Source organism: Pithys albifrons, chromosome 16 (assembly GCF_047495875.1).
Source record: "Pithys albifrons albifrons isolate INPA30051 chromosome 16, PitAlb_v1, whole genome shotgun sequence".
Taxonomy (NCBI): Eukaryota; Metazoa; Chordata; class Aves; order Passeriformes; family Thamnophilidae; genus Pithys; species Pithys albifrons.
The window spans coordinates 17,001,248-17,027,205 of record NC_092473.1 but is presented as its reverse complement, the minus strand read 5'-3'; the positions used below and the strand labels follow the sequence as shown (position 1 = coordinate 17,027,205).

At 48.9% G+C, this 25,958-nt stretch overlaps 1 long non-coding RNA gene across 3 annotated transcripts in view; it reads left to right on the top strand.

The window, feature by feature from the left end:
- The window catches only part of LOC139679249 (uncharacterized), a 121,027-nt gene extending 95,695 nt beyond the window's left edge, over nucleotides 1–25,332 (top strand). For all 3 annotated transcript variants that reach the window (XR_011699168.1, XR_011699167.1, XR_011699166.1), the window contains 2 exons: nucleotides 20,521–20,646; nucleotides 24,669–25,332. This is a non-coding gene — a long non-coding RNA (uncharacterized lncRNA). The remainder of the gene's footprint in view (nucleotides 1–20,520; nucleotides 20,647–24,668) is intronic.
- The last annotated feature ends 626 nt before the right edge of the window (nucleotides 25,333–25,958 follow it).

The following is a 25,958-nucleotide window of genomic DNA, read 5'->3' as shown; positions in this document are numbered from 1 at the left end:
GGACTTTTCCATTCTGAAATATTGAAGATGTTCAGGCTCTGTATGTCTGTCTTTTCCTCTTTACCACAAGGCTTTGGCCTCAGATCTCACTGCCTCTGCAGTTAGGGCCATGCAGACTTGTGCTTTCAGCAAATGCCACTTCACACAGCTCCTTAACCCGATGAAATGATTCTGCATAATCCCATCAGCAGCTTGTTAAACCATCAGCACATCCCATCACTGTGGAGAGAGCCAGTGTCCACTGGAGGAGAGAGTTCTAAAGAAATCAATCTCCCATACAGCACCATCCCTGCTGATGCTGAGCAGACTCTGCCTGATCGATGCCCACTGTGAACTTGTCACTGGCAGGAGCTGCTGGGGCATGGAAACTCGCTGCTGTTTGTGCTGGTTTTCCTCCTTTGGAGCAGATGCTGCTATGCCTCTTGGCCTGTGTGGGCCGTCTGGTCTCTGTTATTGCTCTGGTATTTGCTTCCCAGGCTGCAGACTGTCCTGCTTGGGCTATGCCTGGTTCATCTGCTTAAAAACATTGGAATTAATTATCCTTGTCATGCTGGTAAATCAGGAGATCCACAGTGGAAAGAGGGAACATGAGCTTAGTGTGGCAGGAATTCCTGTTCTTCCAAATTCCCAGACAAAGGTTGAGTGTCTGCATCCTTGGAGAATGTCCATAACCCTGCACTTTTGACTGGCATTGTTTTTTCTTTCATGAAGCATTTACATTATCTGAGTTTGAATTATTTTCTTCTAATAACAGTAAGCACTGACAAAAGGAGTCATCAGTGATCCTCAAATTTCAAAGCACTTGTCATTCACTAGAATATGTACAGATTAGCTAACAATAGTCCTCAGAAATCCGTAACTAATTTCAGTCTTTCTTCTAAACTTGCAAATACTAATGCCAGCTGCTGCCCAGTCCCAAGAGAGCTGGGAACAACAGGAATGTGTCCACTGCTGTCCTGGACAGAGTGAATGGGGACTCTTCTCCAAGTTTATTGGGAAGACAACTGTCTCCAAGAAGCAGGCAAGGCAGACTACTGAAAATGTAACTTTGCAAATCTGTGCAAATGAGGTCTGCTGATTATTTCACAGCAATGGATGGGAGACACTTAAACTACTTTCAGGAGAAGTCTTAGTCTGGATCTGAGTGCTGCCTCATGAATCGAGGTCAGCTGGCATAAGCTGTGCAAATGTTCCAAGCCTCTGGAGCTTAGGAAGGCATTTAGGAGGCTTTGAAGTGCTCTTGATCTTCAGAAGGACATCTGCAGCTAATGGTCTGTACCAGCATGCCAAGAGCTGTGAGGTTACATCGCTGCTGTCTTGAGCCTGCTCAGTCCCAGTGGGTTTCCAGGGCCCTTTAATACAAGTTCAGAGACAAGCAAGTTGTAAAAAATGCGCTCTCAGGCCAACAGCTGATAATCTAGTGCTGGTTAAGTCAGGTGTAAAATGTCATACTGGGGCTTTGACTATGGTCTTTGACTGCCTGATGAAGTATGCCACATAGTGTTGCAAGGATTTCAACAAAAAGGTGAGCAAGCAGAGACTCCAGGCTCTTTGCTGTATGACTCAAGGTTTATTCTGTAATTGTGTCTGACTAGATAAATATCTGCTTATTCGATATGCAAAGTAGCACAGTAGTTGACCAAATTGTTTTAGTTCCAACCCTAATAAGCAGGGGAAAAAATAAAGCTTTGCTGTGAATGCAGGATTGATAGTGGTTTTGAGGAGCAGCTTTTTCATCTGCCTCCCTTTCCCTCATTAGCTGATCGTGCCAGGAAGTTCTGTGCTAATGAATGGCTACAAAGACCTGCAAGTCCTTTAGATGAAACACTGATAGGAGCAGAGCACAGGGTGCAGTTACCTCTTGAAGGATGCTGTGTGATGCCAGTCAGGACCTGAAGGCTTTGCTGTGCTGGATTCAGCTCTGGGTGGTCAATCTGGAGTTGTGATCATTTCTAGGGATGGTCCTGCCTTCAGTCCTGGAAGTTGTGGGCCTGGCACCTAATGGATCCACACCAACATCCTGGACACGGGATCTGGGACACACATACATCTCCATGGCACAAACACCATCCTAGCATCAGGACAGGAGGAGAAGTGTCTGGTGTGACACAATTTGTCCTCCAGGTCCCTGTCTGCAGTACACCTCTGCTGCTGAAGCTGTCACTGGAGCTGGCCCATGACCCCACGGCCTCTCTCCATCCACGTGGCTGGCAGCTGTCTGCTCCTCAGGCAGGACTCTCTCTCTCTCTCCAGCTCAGAAGTGAAACAGAAGGTATGAAAGTCAGGCTGGGGTTTGTCTCACTCTGAGCCTTCTGCTCTGCCCTGGAGGTGGTGAAGGCCATGCCCAGGTCTGGCTGAGGCAAGAGCAGATGCCTTTGTGATGGTCTCAGCAGGTCACCTGAGCAGGATGGGTGATGTTTCTGTTTGGCAGCCCTGTCAAAGCTGCGGCCACTGTGTAGCTCTGGTGAGATGCCACAGCATGGTGGGACATTCTGGGTGCCAAGAACAGGGATGTGCTGTGACAGAGAAAACTTTTCAAGCTCCCAAATTCCAAAGTGGTGCTTTATTAACTAACACGAGTGGTAAAAATGCAGAGTTGCTGGGATGAGCATTGTAGGCCATGACAGAAAGACAAATTGGACAACTAATAGATTATGTGAGTGCCAAGTTTTGGTGACAAGCTGACAGCATGACAACAGCAGAGTTGGAGCAAACAGATTACTGGTTGTTCCTGAAAGGCCACATTGTCAGTGCCTTTGTCAGTAGGAGAGTGACTGTTCCTCGCTGCCAAATGGAAATGCCACAATGAACCTTTGAGCCATCTTTGTTTTCCCATGCAGAGATCCCTGACTTCCTTTGTATTTGTATGTTGTGAGTGAAGACAATCTCTCTTCATGGCACCATCAGAATGGAAATGGAGTGTGCAGGATGTGTGACCAAGAGTGATCTGGCTGGGTGTGAGAGCTCAGAGAAATCTCTAGCCTCAATTTTTTGTCAAATGGTCACTGGAGGGTTAATGTAATTTTGGTTTTAATTACATTGCTGAAGGGCACACTTACTCATGAGGAAAGACATAATTACCAAGACACTTTATTAAGATATTATTTAATTTTATCGATGTGTCACAAGCAAAGGCACAGGAATATTCAAATCAATATATACTTACATCAATGTTTAGTCTACTTTCAGCATTTTTGCCTGTTCTATTTATGCAATTACTAGTTGATAAATTAAATTCCTGGAAATATGTGGAACATTAATGAATTTTCAGCAAATTCACACCCTGTGTATTTGTTTCAGTGGGAAACCAGAACATGAATAGGCTTTCATCTTCTTTCAGCAGCATTTTATGACCCCTCTGCCTTACCACTCACCCTTACTACATCACACATGGTCCTTTTTTTCCTCCATCATCTTTACCAGAGCAGGATGAGCAGGATTCAGACCTCAGGGATCAGGAGCCCCCATCTCGAGGGCAGACTCAAGTGGGGCAGAGTGGGGTTACAGCTGTGCCATGCAGCTGCTCTGGGCCCTCTCCCAGCAGGTGCTTTGCAGTAACAGTTCTGGGTTTTCTGTGGAGCACCTGGGGCTGTTCACTGATAATGGCAGAGAGGCGTTTACAGGATGCAAGTGTGCAACTCCATTTGTTGCTCATTCCAGGATGCAAAATCTACTTAGGTCTGATAGGAAACCCCCAGTCAGCCTAGGGGACTGCTGCACAGGACCAGCTCCTGAGCATCCTGGGGTGGTGTCACCACAACAAGAGTGATGGGAGAACAAAGCCAGGCAGCCTGGCAGTGATAGAGGACCAGGATGGGGTTCAGAAGGAAAATAGAGATTCTGGAGAGCTCACAGACCAGGTTCCAAGACTGAATCCTGCTTGCTGTCCTGTGATGCTGAGGCTGATGCTTTCAGACACAAATTCAAGTTCAAGATGGATTGCAGAGCAGTGAAATAAGAGTATATTTTCACCCCACATTTGCAGCTAGGAGAAGAGTAAAAGTAACCTGAGTGGTCAGAGTTGCATAGTCAGGAAGAGAAATGGATGTCTTCATTCCCATGAGGTTTCTTATCTTTTTCTCTAGCTTATATTAATTTTTTTTCTGCTTGGGAAATCTACCTTGCCTTCTCCGGGCCCAAGGTGCCAGTTATGGACAGCCAGCCCAAAGACAGGCCTCACCATGTGCTGGTTCTGCATTTCTTCTTGCATGGGCAATTGCCTTTCCACCTCTCCACTCTGCAGGCTCCTGTTTTTCCTGGGGCTCTGCTGCTCCTGTGCATGGTACCTCTCACAGGGTACCTTTGCACCTCTCTACTTGCTGCCATTTGCAACTGGCTAAAGGGTGAGAAATCTCTGATGGAATCTCTGATCCAGCCAGCTGCTGAATTACCCTGACTCCAGACAATTTCTCACTGGTAGAAGGATTGATGTTGGAAAACACTTTTCAAGATGTCTTATCTTTCCACGTGCATAGTGCTGCAGCACCCTCCACAGTCTTCATCTATCTGCTACCTCAAGTCCATCTATTATGCCCTGGTTTGGCTGCTCCCTAGACACACAGGGGACACTTTCAGTGACTGGTTTTCCTTCCTCCTGCATGTGTGGGTACATGCCCTTAGGGCTGGTTTTCATTAATGCCTCCCAGATGTGTCTCTTCTGGTCAGTTTTGCAGGAATCCTGGCATGGCCCTTCCATGCTTCCCTGCAGAATTGAGCCATCTTTTTTCCCAGGCAGTAGCTGCCATCTGCACCAGAAGGTTAATTTGTTCCTCTTCCCCATAAGTGCATTTATCACACGGAAGTGGCTGTTGTGGAAAATATTGATCAAACACCGGCTGTTCCCTGGCTGGACTGAAATGGAGCATTTCAGCTGCTCAGTTGCTCAGGATTTCACGTTGTGTGTGGCAGCTCTGGAGGATGTGTCGGCACAGGTGTGTGTGTGCACACGTGTGTGCATGTGTGTGTGCATGTGTGCACATGCTGGGGAGGGGGACGGTGCACAGGGGCTGCTGCTGGCTGTTTCACCCTCCAATACTCCCAGTAGGGGTTTTTCTGGAGCTGGATGTGTGACTGATCCCCTGCATGGTGCAGGTTTTCTCCTGCATCTGTCCTGGAGGCAGCAGTGGTGGAGTCCCAGGAGAGGCCAGGAGGAGGGAGGGAGGGAGGGAGGGAGGGATGGCTGTACAGACATGTATGGAGAGGAAGTGGTGCCAATGCCTGGGAGCAGAGGGCTGGAGGTTCTGTAGCTTGGCAGTACCCACACGCACGCACTCAGAGCTGTGCATTCTCACAAGTGTTTGGATGTGACCTGGCCAATGGAAATGCTCTGCCTTAATCTTCATGAGAGCTAAACTCAGCCCTCAGCTACTGCTGGGTGCCTGTGGCAGCCCTGAGCTGTTGGACTCTCACAGCACTCTCGCACTGCCCCAGCACCACTGCACACACCTGTCTGAGTCTGAGCTTCAGCGCTTGTCTCTCTGTTGAAGAACAATAAATAACAACAGCTCCTTGTGACATCTGCACAAACCCAGGCTGGTTTGACAGCACTTTTTTTCAGCCCAGTGCTCTGGAAGGCTTGTGAGAATGTTTCCTGCAGCAGCTCACAGTGGCAGAGCTTTGGCATAGCAGAATGTACAAGCCACACTGTGAACGATCACAGCAGGTTGAGTGCCAGGACTTGTCCCTAGCCCAAGCCTTTGGTCAGTGACTGCCATCTCATAGTGCTTTTGGGGCATTGATTTACCAAGCAAATAAGGGCTGGGGACCCTAGCACTTAGGCACCTTAGGCAATGTGCCAGTGGTCCCAGCCCCATGTTGGCCATGGCTTGTCAGTACAGTAGGCCATGTCCAGGTGGGTATGGCACTGGGCTCCTGGTCACAAGAAGTCAAGGGCACTGAGACAAGGGCTGGGACCATGGCAGAAATAACAAAGGGCATCCAGAAGTAGTGAGCTTGTCCACTGGGCTCTCCATCTGTGTCCTTGTGCAGAACAGCTGAGGAGACATCAGGGAAGGCAGGAGCAGAGTTTTTTAGGAAGGCTGAGCCTGGTGCAGAGCTCTGGCCTGGCACAGCAGGGACAGGCAAGGGACCGCCCTGGCACCATGAGTTGCAGGTGAAGGGAGCCCATGTGCTGTGCAGTGGGTTCTGCTGGTGCCAGAGCAGGAGCACAAGGAGAACAGCTCCCTAGAACCTGGCATGTGCCCAGAACTCTGCCAGATGGTGCGTGGTGTTCACCTCTGCCTGGAAGCAGGGTCAGCTCTTTTGGCTGCTATCTGCCCCTTAAAAATGAGCAGAGAGGTCCCCAGAGGAATCCTCAGCAAGAAAAAAGAGCAGCAGTGCTAGGAAAACAAAGTCACTTGGCTTCAGATGCCACCTGCTAGCAAGGCAATGGAGACTGGGCGGTGCACCCCCATCTGTGGAAGCGAACAGCAGCTCCCGGGCGGTGATGCCGTGACTGCTGCGCTCGGGGCTCTGCACACCAGCCGGAGGCTGACGCTGGCAGCCCCGGGCAACTCCAGCCTACTCATTTTCTGCACAATCTGGCACACTGTCCAATACAGATTCACTAAAAGAGCTGTACTCTGCCAGTATATTAAAATTTAATTAGGCAGTAAATGCTTCCTGCTTCCAAGCCCTGAGGCTGAAGAAAGCCAGAATGTCTTTGGGTTTCTTAATGGGACAACTGTCCCCTCTAATAGGCTGTAAAGGGTGTTAGTGACATTGGGCAAAGCCTGCCTTCTACTTTACAGCTGTGCGCTTGCTGATCTGCTGGTGCATCCCTGCATCTCTCTGAGTGCTCCTGGTGGTGTTGGAAGGACTGGCTGGGTGAGGCAGAGGGAGGCAGCTGAGCCTGACCTCTTCCATGGGGGTCACTGGGAGGCACTGCAGGTGATGCAGAGGAGCTCAGAGCAGCACCAGCACCAGCGACTTTTATCCCAGCTCTTCTTCAGAGGGTTTCTGAAGGCTCAGAGCCAGGATCAGGGCAGCCAACCTCTTCTCCCCAAGGCGGCAACCCCTCCTTGCTGGCACAGTGCTGCCCTGCCCTGAGCTCTTGTTGCGAGAGCCCTGAGTGAATGTTAGTATTAAAGTTTTCTATTACTTCAATAATTAATTCTTCCCTCTCTGCACTGTGCAGGAACTCATGGCTTCAGCAGGCGTGGATTTTCTGTCCTGGACACTGTGTAGTCTTCCCACACTAAATTAGATACAGTCCCTTTCTCAGAAAGCCCAAACTCTAAAATAAATTCTAGGCAAAATAAGGGGCTTCTGTGCTGTGGACAACCCAGCTCTGCCAGAGTCGCAGCCTGGCACTGCTGGAATCATGGCCGTGGCTGCCTTGTGCCTCACCTTGGACAGAAAGCTTCACCACTGGGCACCCTCTGAGAGCCCAGCTCTGCTGTTGAGCCTCATCACTTGCAGAGTTTGTACACTCTAACTATTGATTCTGAAAATTCAGCTTGTGCTTGTTATTTAAAGAAAGCAAGAGATACTTAAGCACTGAGAAAGCTCACAGTTATTTAAAACCCTTTCAACTTAAAGCATGCAAAAAGTAAAACATTCTTTACATGTCTTGGTGTCTCTTGGAATGAAGAAAAGGGAGAATTGTGCAAGGACTTTCCGTGAGAATCCAAGATATACATAGATATATATATAAATATAAATATATATATATATTGCTGGAAACTCATTAAAATATTTCCAATCAAAGGGCCATTCTTAATCTGTAGGGACCTGCTGCTTCAAACAGCAGCTGCAGCCTCTCAGCTGGTGTGTTTGCCCCTGGGACAGCTGCTGCCCACTTCCATGCTTGTGCTCCTGCCTCCTCCTCGGGCACAAGGTCATCCAGATCATTCACTTCTCCATCTGGAATGCAGGAAAACCCTCAGGAACAGATGTTGTACAAAAGGCAAATTGTGAACAGCAAGGGAGCTGCTGCCATGGGCTGCATGGACACCATGGGCTGCACATGTGTCACTGGCATCCCGGCACCTCTGTGTGTGTGTCTCGGCACCTGCTGCTGCTGCGAGGTGTCTGTCTGTCTGTCTGCCCACACCACTGGCACTGGGCCCAGATGGGAGCCAGCATACACCAGGTTGGCAGCGGGAAAATTTGCACTATTTTCTTCTTCCATTGTAATGCAAAAAATAATTTGACTGTGGGGTCTGTGGTGGCTTGGGAAGCTCCACAGCAAGTGGACCTCATAGGCAAGTGCTGCTCTTCACTCTGGCATAGGCAGGAGCAGTGTGAAGCAGCTGCACTCCCTGGACAGTGGGATCTGCTCAGGAATCTTTGTCTATCTTTGAGTCTGGTGCCCATGAGGAGCATCTGGAAAAGCCTGTGATTGCTGTCCTTAGCTTTGACTAATTCTGGGCCCCTGAGGCCATGCAGGTTGCTGCTGCGATCTCACTCTTCCCATGTGTTCCCAAAACTTTGGAAAGAGTCTCCCCAAGCTCTTACTCTCAACGTTTGGGATGCTTGTCACTTTATGAAATGTCTTCATTTTAAAATTAGGTTTTTGAGAGAAGCTGTTGTTATTTATAAATTTCTGTCTGCTATCAAAGCCCTTGTCACTGTCACACTAACGGAGCCTCTGGCAAATACCTATTGATGGCCACTCTGGAGATGCAGCTGGACAGGGAGAGCCATCACCTGTGCCCCCCACCACAGGGCTGCAGCCCCCAATGAGGCAGGTATGTGTCACTCTGGGTTCAAAGCTGCTCGCTGGGAGACAGAGATGCAGCCAATGGTGCCTCCATTGGGGTGAGTTCTCTCAGAGACATCACTGCCACAGCACTGATGGTCACCTTTGAGGCCACTGCTGTGACATGGCCCAGACACCTGAACAGAGCGTTGTGGTGGGCACAGGACACTTGCACTGGAGATGCCATGAGTGGGTGACTTCTGGTCATGCTGGTGGGGACCTGTGTGCCTGTGTCCACACCTCGTGCCCAGAGCAGGTCCAATCACCAGCAGGATGCAGGGCCACCATGGGTGTAGCCTGGTGCTGAGCTGGCATTGGGGAGGGTTCAAGATGCTCTGGTAGGGCAGCTGTTTTTAATCCAGGGACAATCAATTCTCCTCATGAAACAGCCTGTTAGTCACTCACACCACTGACTGCTCTCTGAAATCCACTGCTGTGAGGGCAGCTTGGAGGGGCTTCCCTGCTGCTGTGCCTCGAGAGTGGGAGCCTCTGCCTGCATTTCATGGCCAAGTGTCCCTGGGGAATCCTGTCTTCTCATCTCAGACCCATGGGAAGTGTTAACATATAGGGAGCAATAAGCATCCACTGGTTATTATTTTCCATTTGCATGGTTGGCTCAAACAGACAGCAGTTCACATTAGGGTTTGATATGCCTATATTGATTTTCTTTATAGATTAGAGCAATTCAAGCAGTTATAAGGTTAATTTCAGATGATTAACTTCACCATATTGTAATATTTGATTTAGATTGGCTTTCAAACACTTTCTACTTATTGATTTTCAATATTGCACTTCTAGCACTGCAGCCAAATGTCATTTAAATAAAAGGTTGACAGAGTAGAAAATATTCACAGCAGCCCTGAAAATTGTGCCATATGCCAGCCTGGACTGGCCCAGACCTTCCAGGGAGAGGAGTGGGGTGCAGGGCAGCACACAAACCTCCAAACCTGGCCTTGACTGAACTTGTGCTGGGCTGCTGCAGCTCCTGGGCGAGGGTGGCACTGGGCAGCAGGTGCCCCCAGCCGTGGTTCCCCCTGTATTGCTGTGGGGCCAGTCCAGCATGAATTGTCACTCCCCAGTGCAGTCACTGCTACGTCCCCATCATGCTGGCCTTGGGGTCTGGTGCCACTGCTATTGGCAGGGTTGTTGATGTTTTGTTTGTGACATTAAAACTCCTTGATAAAAATCAACCATGAAATTGTTGGATATGAGGAGAAGTTGGACCTACCAATTCCTCTGCCCAGCTTCAGATAATCCTCTCCCCGGCCCTGTCCCAGTGGGGGAGGTGCCAGAGTCTTTTGGCATAGGCTGGATAACAAGATTTTGTTTTCATCAGCTGGAAGTGGCTGGAGATTTGGAGACTGTAGGAAAATTACACAGATGTGATTTCATAGGGAACGTCCTCCTAAAATACGCAGATGAGCATCTTTCCTTGTTAAGAGATCCTCACTCACTCACAATGTGCCAGCTCATGGGAAGGTCAACAGAGTTCATAGTTCTGATAAAGGCTTTGGAGGCATGGAATATGAACAGGAAGGGCCCCTGCCCAGCACCTTCTTTGACAGATATTTCTGCTGGTTGTATGGGCCACAGGACTTCTGGGAGCCAATCCCCTGTCTCTGCATGAGCAGGTGCCAGTTGTCACCCTCTGGGGCCATGCTTTGCCTGGGAGCAGCAGCCTCTGGACAATCCTCATTTTTTGGAGATAATCTCATGATCTAACAATCCTGCAATTTTACAGTAGCAGTGCCCACCTTACCCACCACTGCCTCACAGATCTGGGGTCCAACTAGCAGGAATCTCACCCCAAGATCTCACCCTCTCACAGCAGATCACCCCTTTTGCCAGGGCTGTCTTCTCTTCATCCTCCTTAATTACAAGTTTCCCTGGTCAAACAAATGGTTTTTTTGATGAGAAACCTCTTCCCTGTGTGTTGGAGGATCTTCATTGTACCATCCTTGCTGGGTTGTGTCTTGCTGTGAGGGAAAGGGTCAGAAGGAGACACTCACTCTGTTGTCATGTACAGGAAAGGCTCTGTCATTCCTCACTGGTGAGTGTGGTTGAGTCGCCTTTATATCCCTTGAGACATACTGTAAAAGTTACAGAAATCAAACCAAACAATTTAAACTACTGGAGGCAAGTGTTAGGGGTTTATATTCAATGGTTCTGCGCTAAAATGCACAAAGAAAAAAAATCATCAAAAATAGACCTCTTCTTTCTTGTTTTACCTTTCAGTATGGGTAATATGTGCACATTTCAGAGCAGGTTATACTAATATTTGTGAACATGGATGGTCCAAGCCCACTGAAAGCCTCACAGAGAAGCGCAGAGGGTGTGGGAGGGACAGAGGTGCTTGGAAGGCAGAGCATGTGCAGAGAGCTCTTTGGTTTTTTAATAGCTTGTGTCTCCTCCTCTCACGTGCTTTTATTTTCAGAGGCTCTTTTTTTCCTCACATCTTGGTGATGTGATGAATACAGATGGGACTCAGTGTACACAGAGCTATTAGACTGACACGCACTCATTTTGTGGGTTTAGAAAAAAAATAAACCTCTGCTCAGGTTAACCCCTGGCATCGTCAGAAAATTACACGAGCACCTGCCTGTCAACAGTCCTCTCAGTGCCTGAAATTTTGGGGCTGCTCATGAGTGCCTCATGCAGGGACATGCCCATGCAGGGACCAGTGTCCCCACCAGCCAGACGGGTGCTGGGCCTGGGACCGTGCCCTGAGCTGCTCTCAGCCCTGCCCCCAGGAGCCTCTGGAATCTGCCTTGTCTGGAGCACCCAAGCCCCACAATTTATGTTCAGGCCACTGCTCTCTGTACCTCCTGAGGTGCAGGGATATTGCTTCCCATAAATTTCAGGGATTCTTCACAAAGTGCACAGCTGGCCACGGTGGTTCAAGCAGGGCTGATAAAATATCTGTTTGTCAGATGAATTGTCTGATTAATTTTGTCATTTCCAATTATTTATTTATAAGTCATCTGCAATAACAAATATTTATATTGCTTCCTACCCAGCAATTATTTGCCCTTTCTAATGATAAATCCCCATATACCTGTAGCAGCTGATGCTGATGGTCTAAACTTGGGAACAATAATCCAAGCAGGTGAAAGAGCACTCTGTAATCCCCTCGCAGGCTCCAGAACATGTGTATTATCTTCAGCTCTTTCCCACAATTCTTCCACATACACTTTTTGACAAAAGGAGACTGTACAGACCCCACGAAGGTCAAAGCTATTAAAAATCTTTTCAGTGAGCAGTGCTGCAATCTCCAAACCCTCACAGCTCTCCACGGTAAGTTTGAACTTGCATTTTTCACCTCTAACTGTTCTAGTCCTGTCCAGCACCTACTGAAAGAAACCTGTGTGTAAAATCACTTCCTGGAGCCCCTGGGTTCATCAAACCAGGCTGATGAAGCAGCCATTGTTTTGTCCCTGTTGAACCCAGAGATAAATGTATCTGTTCAAGGAATTCATGTCATTGGAAAAATATAGGACATAAGAGATGAAACGCATTTTAAAATACAAAGGAACATTTGTTCAGTACTTTTCGGGTATCTGTTGAATCTGTACCTCTAAAGAAAATCATGTGGCTTAAACAGACCTTTCAGTCTCTGCTCCAAGATGTCATGTTGTGTGGTAGGATTTTGTTGCTTACTGTCTTTACCTGCTTTCACCTCACAGTGAGATGCCTCAGAAGGTCCTCCAGGCACCTCTGGATTTGAATTATGTAAATAGTGGTGTCATCTGTATGCTGGGCTGAGTTCTCTGCCTGCCATCTCACTTGTATGTTAAATGAAAGCAGTTCCCATACAGGCCAGGATAGCTCCCTACTAAGTGCCTTTGTCCCGCAGACATCCATGATGTATATCTGCTCCCTGGCCCTGCTCTTCAGCCCCAGCTGGGAGGGTCTGCAGGGACACTGTAGAACTCGCTGCATATGGCCAATAATGTCACCCTCACACCAGTGACATTTCTGAGAGATGATGTGAGTATGACATTGCCTGCAGCCTCTCAGTCTGCACCAATTAAACAGAGAAATTAAACAATGTCTGAGTCAATTAAAAAGAGAAATTAAACAATGTGACAAACAGGAGCCAACGGAGGCAAAACTGGCTGCTGGAGTACATCTAAAGGAGGACACCCAGCACAGCAGCCACGTGTCCAGCAGCCCATGTCAGTGTGGAGGTGCCTTCCCCAGGTCCCAGCACTTGCCTCACTGGGAAATGGGAGCTGTCTCATGGGGCAGCTGGCACCTGGGAGTCAGAGCCCACTTCTCGGGAGACATATTCTCCTTGGTCTAACCTCTCCTTCTGGCACTTTCTCTCCTGTGTCAGCAGCAGAGTCCAGGGGCTGGGTACTTGGTAAGGAGTGCAGGAGCTGTGAAGGACTCATGGAGCCAGCTTTGGAAGGACAGCATCCCTTGGACTTGGTGTAGTGATTCGTCTCACCCTGGAGCTCAGCAATGAGACAGAGTAGCTCTGCAGTTGGAGCCACTGCCTGTGGTCACAAACTCATGGCATCTGGCTTGAGGTGTGCCAGGAACACATTCCTACTTCCTCCAGCTACGTCTGTGAGAGCTACAGCATTGCTCTCTGAAAAACAGGAATCTGCAGGATTCCTCACTGCTGCCCTCAGTGTGCTTCAGATCTGAGAGGCTGTCTACAGGCAGGATAAGCACCTTCTAGGGGCTTGCAAGGTGCAGCTGGAATGTATTTTCCCAATAACTTCACAGAAGATTATAAATCAGCACCATAACTTCAGTCATGCTTGGCTCAGTCAGCATGGAGCAGCTTGCAGGAGGGAAAGGTACTGTGGGTCAGCCCTCAACACCTTGGGAAATGTCAGTGGTGCACCAAGATCTCAGACACTGTCCCCAGAGTCACCTCCACACCTGCCTGTACAGCTCAGCCCCACAATGCTGCGGCTCCTGGTGGGGGGGTGACAGGTGGGGGGCAACCACCACACGGAGTCTCCATCAGAGGCTGTGCCAGCAGCTGGGCTCCTGTTCCGAGCTCTCCTGGCACTCCTGCTGGAGGTGCCTTTGAGCTGGGGAGCCTCACAGTCTGTCAGGACTCAGCTTGCTGCAGCACAGCTCCAGGTGTGGATGGTGTTGAGTGTGACAGGCTCAGGGTGGTGTCCCTCACCCTTAGAGAGGAGAAGTCAATGGACAGACTATCATGTCTCCCCTCTGCCCAGCCTGGAAGCAATGCAGCTTTCCTGGGGTTTTTCCTACATTCTGTTGAGTGACTTCTCTCCTACAGAGCTGTTAAGAGAAGCAACTAAGCCAGCCACTGTCTTTGCTGTATCTAATTGGCACTTTCAGCTCTAAGTAAGGTGATCTACTAATCATTTTGATCTCAGTTCAGTTCTTTGATCTCGCTGTTGTTCTCAGGTGCATATAGTGACAGCACAATTAATTAATTGCAGGCTGGTAATTGTGCAGCTGCAGTATGCTCTAGTTCACATTTGGAGTTTCACTAGTTGAGTTGCCAAGGTTTGTCATCAATTCTGGCAAATAAGAGTGATCTGAAATACCATTCCTTGACCTTTTCAACATCCCAAAGTCCACAGACAGAGTGCAGCAGCTGGGGAGGAGCCCCAGTCTCCTGCATGGGAGGTACTTGGCACCCAGAGCTGATGGGAGTGAGGTGCCCAGCTGCAGATCAGCAGCTCCTTGAGCTGTTGGATTATTTATTGGTGAATGCTGTGTGAAGCTCACCATCTAGCCTGCAGAGAGAGGAGAGAGCAGGAGAGCACTTCAGGGAATAACCCAGATACCTTTGCTAGCATTAACTATTCTGTATCCTTCAGTCTGAAAGGGAATTAATTAAACCTTGTGCTGCAGGGTTTTCATCCCTCCCTGCTGTAGGACAAACTGAGCCCCAGCAGCGGAGCAGGATGTTCTCTACTGGATGCTCTGCTCTCAAATGTCTGGCTCATGCTTTCCACCCCAAAGAGGTGGCATCAGTCTCCTAACTCAGTGCCATGAGGCTGGTGTGACCTGGCACTGCGGGCAGGGATCGACACGGTACCTGAGGGTGAGGTGGGCCATGTTGTGGGAAAGGGCAGGAGAAGCCATTGCTAACACTGGTGGCTGAGGGACCTGGGAGGGGAAGCTGCAGTCCTCTGGGTCAGGTATGTACCCTTTGGAGCCAGTTTTGCCACTACTCATGCTGGGCTTGTTTGGTTTTGACATGCTCGTGCCCCTGGCCATCAAACCTCTGCCAGGAGAACAACTGGACAGAAAGAACCTTGTCTATGTATTCTGCTCCCTTAGAACACAGCAAATATTTCAGTGTCTGTTGAAGACTATTTGCATTTTTATGGATAAATTCAAGAAAAAAGGCATCACACAATCCCAATTTGCATCCATGATTTCCATAGAAACTACAGGAGCCTTGATTGCTTTCATGTGCTTTTGATGAAAATTGAGTGGGGTATCTTTATCCTGCCATAAGGTGGGAAGAAAAATTGGCATTCAAAATAATATCTAATGGTTGAAAGGATACTTTTGCAAAACAACTTGCTGTGATTTATTAAATAACTTGGTGTTTTTCAAATAACTGGAAAAAAACTTTCTAGAAAACTTGTTGCAAGCATTCACTAAACTGCCTCAGATTGACATCTGTGGTATGGCTGTGTACCAGGACGTGGCTGCAGCTGGTGAAATGGGGGTGTTCAGGTCCTAATCAGAGTTCAGACCCTGGCAGGGAGCAATAAAGAATTTGGATATTGTAATTTATACAAGTGCTTTTAAACTGTAGGGAGAAAAACATGTTAGTAAATAGCGTGCCAGGAGGAGTGATGAGGGATCACAGCCAGCCGTGGCGAGGGGTCCTGGTGCAGTGTCTCTGGGGGTCTCTGGGGGCAGGTATGGCCCGCTGTGCCCTTCCCTGCCTGCTCTGCCAGCCCACCCGGGCCAGGGGTGGCAAGAGCAGGGGGCTGAGTCTGGTGCCATGTCCTGCCCAGAAGCTCCCGAGCGCACTCCGGTGCCAATGGTGCCCGTCGCACTGAGGCGGCTGCCTGGCAGTGGCTGTCTCGTGGAGCAGGCAGGATGTGCTGTGCCTGCACTGCTCAGCCTGACACGAGGCCATTTATATTTGATGGTGTTTGGATGAATTATGCACATAGCCACTAAGAAAAATTTAATGATGGGTTTCGTCTTATTTTTTATAGATTTCAGCCTTTGAATTAAGCACCAGTTCACTCTCAGTGCTACAGGGGATAAAAGGGAATATTCCACTCCCTGTGTCCATCACAGCTGCTGTGCCAAGCAAAGTTAACAAGTAAACAGTAATCGCCCGCAATTATTGCCCATTACGTGCTCTCTTCACCTGAGATCACGCAACAAAGCCGAGCCGGGTGGCAAGGAGCTGTCAGGATGAAATAACAGCAGAGACCTGTCAAACGCTGGCTCCGTGAGAGACCTAAATCCTTTCCCGATGGCCCCTCGGTACAGCGTAGAAGAGCTGCTTCTGTGTAATTATAAATTGTCTGCAGGGCTTATCTGAGCGGTTCAGGGCTGACATTACAATAATAGGGTGGGTGAGCTTTATTTAAGGGATAACGTGTGGTATACACTCGGCAAAAAGGAGTGTGGTGGGTGATTAACACCAACACGGAGTTTGTGTGATCCCTGCGGGCGGTTAGAGGAGAAGCACCATGTGCAGCGATGGGCTCTGTGTAACAAGGGACTCTGCTGGGACTCTGCACGCTGTCGAACAGGGTCCTGTCAGGAGACGGGAGAGGGAGCACTTGGTTGACCAGTTCTGGATATACCGGGGCCATGTCTCCAGGATCGATCTGCCTGGACTCTTTACAGCCAGCAGAGAGGGAAAGGCAGTTTTTTGGTATGGTTTAGTGACCTACTTGGGATGCTTACTTTGGGATGAATTGAATTATTCTCAGAATTGCCTTTTCTCTCCTTTTGCTGTAAAAAAGCAGATGATGAGCTCAGACATAGACCTGTAAGTCAGGAGGGATTGATCCTGTTGGAAATACCTCACCCAATTTGCCCAGTATTTTCCCAGGGTGCTTCTCTGGTTCTACTAAATTTTAAGGATGAATTTTCTAAGGATGGATTTCCTACAATGTTTCCTTATAAACAGCAGTTAGAGAGGGAAGGTGCAGAGAACAAGCCTTGCACCTGTGTGTTCAAGGTAATGTTTTGTTTTCTTGAGCCAGGTTTGCCCTGAAGACAGGTGGTCCTGAGCATTATTTGCCCCCTGCCAGTCTTGCCCAGGTGCCTTCACCTGTCTCTCTGCTCCCTGCAACAGCGAAGGGGCAGCAGTTTTGGGGCTGCTGAGGCCCCTGAGGGCCGGCCATGCATGGGGGGGATCCATGTGGCAGCTCAGCCACCCACAAGTGTGACAGCAGCACAGTGTGATTTGGATGCAGCCCTGCACGAGGGGCAGCCCCACAGCCTGCACAGAGCGGGGTGGCGTTGGAGTCAGTACCTGAATCTGTCACTTTGTATGGGGGTAAAAAGAAAAAATCAAACAAAAAAAAGGGAGTCTGGCTCAGACATGCCCAAAGCCTCCATGGGAGCTCAGTGCCTGATGCTGTTACAGCTGAACGTGGTGGGAGGGCAGCTCCTCCCTGGGGCTGGTTTGGGCAGCAGATCCTGCCCTCTCCATGTGAACTGTTGGCCTGCAGTAAATGACAGGAATCCATTGGCATTTACAGAGGAAAAGAAACATCCCTGCTCCAAGTACTTTGGCCATGAGGGTGCAGGCAGGCACTGCAGGGTGGGATTCCTGCAGAGGAGGAGGTTGGGCTGCGGTAGGAAGGCTATGCCTGGTCCGCAAGCTCCGACCCCCACTCAGTCCGTGAGACTGGTGCACCTGGTCCCACTCAGGAGAGTTAGTGGTGATATTAACTGGAGGTAATACTACAGAGTAAGTATTAGACTTGTATTATGTAGAATTTTAAAGTGCTTCATTAATTTACAATTCCATTTTTTATTAAATTAATTTGCATTTTAATGAAAAAAAATAAGCAGATCCAGCTCTCTTCTTGGAGTAGCAATAACACACCACATGCATACGAACAAATGTGTCTGAGAAAGCCAAAGTGGCCTGTGAGGGGCTGTCCCCACACACTGTCCCCTCCCTTCCCCGTGTCCTCGAGCAGCCCCAGCGCTCAGGCTGGCACTGTGTGGGGAGGTTGGAACAAGGCTGGGGCTCCACCACGAGCTGGGGAAAGGTGCAGGAGAATGCAGGAGCAGGATGCAACAATCCCACCTGGCTACAGAAAATGCCTCTTGCTGTCACCAACATGCCACCTTGCCCTTCTTAATGGGGCCATCGTGTGTCCCTGCTGCCCGGCTTCTCCTTCCCCAAGAAATAGGGGCTGTGACAGCAAAATGCACTGGCAGCACCCTGCCCTCTAGGCACTCTGGGCAAATAGAAAAGTTCAGCTGAAGGTTAAAAAAAATTAAAATTCCCATTGCCAGGCACCCTTTGGGATGGGCAGACTGTGCTCCCTGCCGACACCATCAGCCTGTGGCCCTGCCAGGTGCTGTGACACTCAGGGTCTCCTCCTGATCAGGGACTATTACTCTCCAAGGAGACCAAGCCTATGGCCTTACTTTGCTTGGCAGGTGTCAGTTCTGGAGTGAGGCAAAGCACACTTCTATAAAGTAAATGGCAGAGATAATTCTAAAATCACTGGTGTCAGGCAGCTGTATTTAAAATGGGACAAAGGTAGTATTTCTCTCTGCAAGTTTGATTTGGGATGTTTTTGTTACTGTTCTTTGTTAACGTGGTTTTTGTGTTTTGGGGGATTTTATGTTTGGGTTTGGGTTTTGGGTGGGAAATTTTTTTGTTGTTGGGTTTTCTTTTGGTTTGGTTTAGTTTTGTTGGAGAGGATTTCAGCTGTGGTTACAGCTAGGCAAAGCAAAATAAAATTTAAAAAACCTACTAGCCTCTTTGCCCTCTAGCCTTGAGATCGATAGGCAGCATCTCTGGTTCCTCCACAGCCTCCTAAATTCTTTACTGGCAAACAAGCATTTTGTTCAATTTCTTGCACTGCTTCGGAGAGCAATAATTTAGTGATTCCATTCTTCAAGGCTTTACTAATATTATTGTTTAATAATAATTATTAAAATAATAAGTAATAATTATTTAAAATAGTGTTTCATTATTAAATTTATTATTCTTATTATTTACTAATAGTATTACAATTCCAGCTGACTGAAATGAGATGCTGTCCACCAAACTGTCATTGCTTCCAACCTATCTTACCATCAGCTCTGCTGCTGATCTTGCAGCAGCAATCCCACACAGTCCTTTGGCTTTTGAGACAGGTTAATTTAATAAGTCTTTTGATTTTTATTTTTTTCCCCAAGAGCATCCACATGTGTGCTAAAGGAACTTTGGCTGTGTTTCCTCACGGCTTAGTGCCACGATGGCACTGGTAGCTGGAGCCTCCAGGGAGGATCTCCTGGCCTGTGTAGCCAGACTTGAAAGGAGCTTCTGGGCTCCAGGAGCACAGCCTGTGGTTCCTTGGCCCTCAGCAGAGGAACACCAGGGGACTGTGTGTGTGTAGGCTTTTCTTAGAAAGGCAAATTGATCAATAAACATCCACAGAAATGAGACATTTAAACATTCAATGTAATTGATACCAGGAAAAAATATGATAGGATGAAATCTATTCCTGCAATAAACTGTCCATTAGTTGGGCTATCAGTATAACCCTAATCTAAAGTTATGAGGATCCATTACAGATATAATCAAATACAATTTTCTGTATTCTATGAATCAAAAGCACCATATGTATTAAGAGCCTAGTTTTTCTTTTTGTTCCTGCCTTCTCTGGAACAGTGTATATCTGATTTCTTGTGTTATATTGCTCTGATGTCTGCTAAGGGCACCATGCCCTAGAAATTCACATTAAATAACTGAGAGCAAGCACTAGAAATGAAAAAAGTGAAATACTATCTAGACAGTTGGAAGTAAAAATATGAAAAGTGTTGCAGTTACAGAAGGAAAAAAAGCCTATTTTTATGACTTTAATAGACAGTTTGGTATAAAGAGAAATTTCTCACCCAAGATCAGACACACAGCTGGGCTGCCTGGGATCCTGTAATGCACAGTGTGCTGGGCCCAGTGCAGACACGGCTTCGGGATGTGCTGTGGGTGCTGAGTGTGTGAAGGCACAGGTATTTCCAGACTTGCTGGGCTGAGGGTCACTTCAGCCTGGGACATATTGTGGCTTCATAAATGCATGTGCATCAGGCTTTTAATGGAGACCCTATAGACAGGGCGAGCCTGTAGCCAGATGTGTCTGCAGCTGTGAGCTCTCTCACTCTGAGGGCTTGTCCTTTCATCCCCAGTGGGTCAACTTCTAGTTTTTCCTTTATCTCCCTTTGTTCTGTCCATGTTTTCATTTCTCACCATCGATCAGCATGTCCCTCTCCAGCAGCCCCCACCTGGGTCCCTGCATGACTTTCCCTTGCTCTGCTCAGCTGGGGATGTCTGAGCAGGTCCTCTCCTGTCCAGCTGATGGGACATGCCCTATGTCCGACCAATGTCTCTGGGAATCAGGAGAGCCTGGAGGGAGCTGTCATGGTTTGTAAGGGTTCATGCTTCCTGACAGGAGTTCCCCCCCTCTTTTGAGCACAATTTGTGTGTGACCTGCCTGTGGCCCAGCACAGGGCTCTGACATGTCAGCTGGGAGCCTGCCTGGAGCCATCTCCTGTCCTCACCAGCTCATCAATTCTCCAGCTGTTCCCTAGTCCCATCTAGAAAAAAAATAAACCTCTTCTGTTTCACCAGCATAGCCCCCTGATTTATCTCTCTGGGTTCTTCTCCATAGGTGCTTGTCCATAAGAAGGCACACTTCAATTTATTCATCCCACAGGACTTCTTTGCTGCTTCCTCCAGTGTTCCATATGTACCTCCACCGCTGACCTGCACTGCTTGACGTTACAACTCCCAGCAGGTAAGCTCCTTTTCAGAAGAGCACTCAGACACCATGGCACTGCTGGTGCTCTGGATCTGCTATGAGCCTTGACTTGCTTCTGGGGGTGCTGGTTGTGGTCTCTTATTCCTTGCCCTTCACTTTGTTTCACCTTGTGCCATGGGTGGCTGTGGGCTCCTGAGAACGAGTGTCCCCGCATGGGGAACGAGGCTGAGGCTGTGGAGGTTTCCTGAGTGAAGGAGAAGCAATAGTAGGTCTTGTGTGCCAGCGTGGGGGGCAGCTGGCAGGGCATGTTGCAGGCTTGCTGCTAAATTCCAGGGTGAAGAGCAAAAGATTGTAAAAGGGTAATATTCTGTTGGTAATTAGGACAAGATTAGTGGCTGTATAAAATCAACCCAAGTCAATCTGGATGTGGGATGCTGAGAGAGTCCCACTACAGGAGTTAGGAAGTGCAAGGAGCCTGCTCAGGGCAGTGTGTGGGAGTGGGATAGCATCCCTCAGCTGGGTGGGACGTTGCCACAGTCAAGATGAGAGAAGGAGAGGCAAGAAGGAATGAAACCTGATGTTGGATTTCTTTGCTAAGAGCTGGGGATCAGCCAGCTAACAAGGCAGTGAGTTCTGAGGGCAGAGGAAGAGCCTGGGACATGGTTAGTGCTCATTAGCAGCCAGAGATGTGAGAGCTCTCAGCATGCTGGTGCTTTGCACTGGCCAAGCCTTTGACTGTCCCTGGAAGGAGGGCTCACGTGCTGATCCCAGTGGCACAGCTCCGAGCAGCCAGCAGCCGCTCCTCAGCTGGAACAGCTGCTCTGAAGCTGCAGTGCTAAAGACTTGAGAAATTAATTTTGCCTGTCGGAGATTCAAACGTGTGTGAACTGTGGTTCAGCAAGGTACGAACTCACCTGGCTGCGCTCCAGCTCTGGGAGTGCCACTCACCACAGGGGAGGGGAGGTCTGCAAGTACCTGCCTGTGTAAGCTGGTATTGTCTTCCACATAAAACATGCCCTTAATTAATAGCAAGCATGAACCTAAGCCACTATCTCTGTTATCAATTTGTGGATGTGGTTGGATTGTCTGTCTCCCAGGACAGTAATATCCCTTCATCTTACTGCAAATTGCTCACAGCATCCTTCTATTACACAGGCTTAATGCTTGAAAAATAGAGATTTAATACTCCACCATATAGGACTAAGTGAGGTCAAAGCAATTTGTATTCACGATCCCACAAAGCGCTCTGACGGTGTTTCTGTGAGGAATGTGTTGTGGAGGATGCAAACCAGTGAGGCCCTGGCCTGGCTCCCGGGTGTCCTGCACCGACAGGGCCCAGGTCAGCCACCCACACTGCGAGCCTTGTCTCGTCCCTTGGAGAAGAGTGGGTGCCCTGGGTGGGGAGCTGTGGGGTCCCTGCCAGGCTGTGCCAGCCCCTTCCTGCATTCCCTGTTTTGCCAGGTTTTCCTAGAGCAGAACAGCAGCAGCGTGTGTTTGGTGTGTGTGATAGGATCAGAGAGTGCTGCAGGGATTCCCAGGGTGCTGGTGGTTCCCTGATGTGTTTTTAATGAGCTGGCTGAGCATAACTTGTGTGCAAGTTTCCTCTGAACTGCTGGTTGTCACCTTGGCTCTGGGCAGAAAGCCTTAGAGTAACACATCCTTAGTTCACATGTTTATTTTTGTCATGAAACATATATATTTTGAGAGAAAATAATAGGGGGTGCTTGTGTGTTTCCTCCTCAGCAAGAAAATATTTATCTCCAGAGATGATACATACATTGCCAGGACACATTCCTTCTGCATTTGCTTTTATGTGTGTGCCAGGATGTGGATTTCACCTGCAACTCATGGGGAAATATCTAAGCACATAAAATAAATGGGAAGTTTGGGTTTGGAGGGATTTATGTGCAGAAATTAAACATGGTTTAGAAGAAATATTCCTTTGCCCTGCACGAAAATGGTGTAATGAACATAATTCTCCTGGTGTGAGCTGAATGTCCCAGAGCTGCCACTCTATCTGACTGCAGAGCAGTCATGGGCTGGTGCACACCTTGCTGCAAAGCCTTAGCGCTGGGAGATTCCTGGCTGGAGGCTTGAGGAGGGGACGTAGCCTGTGCTGGCACAAGCCAAGTGGGCTCCGAGGTATGTGAGGACTGGCTGGGACTATGCAGGGGGTTCACGGGCAAGGGCTGCTCCCTGGCTTTTGGGCCCAGGTGGCCAGCCAGGATACAAAGTGTCAAAAGAGGGGCCCAGGAGTAGCTGCACAGAGAAGGTGATAGGCTGTTCTGGGAGACAAGAGAGGTTTATCTGCCTTTTCCTATTGCCATCTGCATGTCAGGGGCTTCTGACCCATCCACAAGTTGCTGTGCACTCTGCCAAGGGTCATTTCCAGAGGTCTCAGGACCCTGAGCTGGCTCCAGTGTGGCTCATCCCCACTCCAGTGCTCCAGTGCTCTTGTGTAATGCTGGAGGTGGCACTGCAAAGGCTCCACACATCTTTCCTGGCCTTAAGAAACTCCCTCTTAGTGTGCTCAGACTTTGGGAAAGGGGACCTCTGACATGTACCTCTGTTGGTGGACAACAAAGAGATTTATATCCCTGTGTTCAAGACCTGCAAGAGTTCCAAGAATCCTTTAAGAGACTAAAGATTATCTGTATCATAGACTATATTTTCCTTGAATAAAAACTATGTAGAAAGGCTGTAGTTTGCTTCAATATTGGAAAAGAAGGATTTTTGGAATCTTGAAGGTAATGAGTCTGGGATAGGGCTGAGGACTGCCATGAGAAGAGACTTGTGCATTTGCAAGACACTGGATAGGGACCACGGCTATCCTTGCTTCAGAGGAACACATCCTGTTAGGAAGCATCAGTGCTGCCATGCTGGAGGAGGCTGCTGTCTGCATGGAACATGCTGGGCAGCAGCTCTTCCACTGAAAAAACACTGCTTCTCATAAGAATGAATTGTTTCCAAGTCTGAGGAATTCAGAGAGTGAAACTTCTGGACTAAAATTAGGTGGTGCAGCTCACAGTGATGGCTACACAAGCACACTGATTACAGCAGGAGGGGTGGCTGCGGAGCTTCTGGGGTCCCCTGCTGGGACCATCTCCTGGTGACCACTGGGCCGACGCAGCCATGACTGGAACCTGCACACTGAACGATTCCAGGAAGGGAAGTGCCAGGCGCGTGTTGTCTTGTAAGCCACGGTGACACGCTGATGAGCGCTGATGGGTGACTAATTGCTCGGGGCAGGCTGACATAATGGAGGAGTTCTGAGAGCACCTCAGCTGCAGAGGTCAACAGTGACGCAGAAGGCTTAATTTTTCATAGCATGCTCCTTGTATACTACAAGTCCTCCTGTAATGGACTAGCAAATTACCACACTATTTAAAAGGTAGCAATTTATAACATTTTGATAACTGTGTGCTCCTGAGGATATGTCATCTGTGCCTGTGGATAGAACGAGTTAGAATGCTCCCCTCCCTGCAGCACGGGCATGTGGGAGCACACACACACATCTGCCCCTGCCATCCCAACACCTCCCCTCCAGTGCAGGGCAGAGGCTCGTCAGGCCTCCTGGAAGAGACCACTCCCTCTCAGACGTGGCTGTCTCTGTCTCATTCCTGCTCATTTCAATGTGTTTCTGGTGCAGGGACCCTGGTAAAGTTCTGATGCCCCCCCAGTCTCACTGTTCCCTAATGCAGCTTCCTGGGGTACCATATGGGTGTGGGCATTGCTTTGGATGCACCTGCCTGTTCCCATGTTTGCACCGCCTCCTGCCACAGGGAAATTACTTCAGTCCTCAAGAGGTGTCAAGGTGGTCACTCCCACAGAGGAACTGCAATCATGAGCAAGTGGCAGGGCTCATGGAACTGTACTGACCTGATTTACAAAGCCCCAGGGTCAGAAGGCAACTGTTTTTAGGATCTCTGCTTACCAATTTGGGGGAAGGTGCCTTCAGGCTCCATCTCAAGTGCAGGTGCTCCCATGTTTGTGCACTCTCTGCAGACACACTCAGGTCACCACACACACATCTGGGTGTCCCATTTGCTGTATTTCAGGTATGTGCTGCCCCTCTGCTGCTGCCCTGCTACACAGACACTAGCTTTGCTGTGTGGGAGGAATCTCCTTACGTTTCTCACCAAGAGGAGTCTGAAGAATTGAGTGCCTGAAGAATTTGCATGGAAACATTCATCCCTCTCAAGTAAATAAACCCTGATCTCTGGGTCATGGCAACACATCAGCTCTTCCTGCACAAACAGCCCTCTGCAATTTCTTCACTAAAGCTGCTGCCTTTGGCAGAACTCTCAGGCACCATGTCCTGGAAGGAAGAGAGCAGCAAGACACAAGTGGCAGTGTGGAGCCTGGGCACTGGCATGTTCTGTCACACTGCAGGAGTGAGCAGAGCACAGGACAGTGTGGGGGCCAGGGAGCCACAGAGCTGTGTTTGGATGGACAGTTTGCAGTGAGTGTGCCCAGGGGGTTGACAGTAGTGTTCCTGCATTAACACCACAGCAGTGGGTGTTGTTAACTGTCTGCTTTCCCTCTGGAGTGGTGTAACTGCTTCATGCAGCAGAGATGGGTCCAATTAATCGGATGGATAAAAGTGGTTAATGCACCTTGGAGAAGCGTAATTTAATTGGAAATGATTATTATGTGCTGCTCCTATGTAAAGAGTCTGAGAATCAGCACTAATAGCTCTGTATGAACATGACTTTTAATTGCTTTGTGGTTCTGTGATTTAAGCCTCTTTCTAGGTGCGTTTTGTTTCCCAGAGATCTCAGGTGGGATGCAATGACACACTGGGGACCATTCCTGTGAGTCGGGGTTGTCAGTCCTCTTTGTGCTGGTTCTCTGGTGGAGTCTGAGTCCATGAATTGCCTATGAAACCTGCAGGGATCAGCTTGGGTTGCTGAGTGCTGAGGGCTGCGGGAGCAGCATTCCTGGCTAGTGGGGTCAGCCCACACCTGCCTCATGCACTGAGGCAAAGGCTGTTCCCTGCTGCACTGTGCTGTCCAGCTTGGCATTGCCTTCCTCAGCACACCTCCCATTCCAACAGGATCTGCAGAACACTCCTCTCGTGGTGCACAGACCACGCCGGGTGCAGCACATGTGGGTGGGCTGTGCTGAGGGGGACACAACCACAGGGGCTCCGTGCTGCTCCCACCCGGGCTGTGCATGCCATGGGGTCACAGCTGGCCACGAAGGCAGCAGGAACAGAGCTCTGGTATGTCCTTCTCCATGATCCAGGCTGTGCACAGGGATGTTCACCTCTGGAATTAATCAGCAATGACTGTGTGAGAGATGGAGAATGGAGCCCATATAACTTGCAAAGATGGCAAACCAAGGAA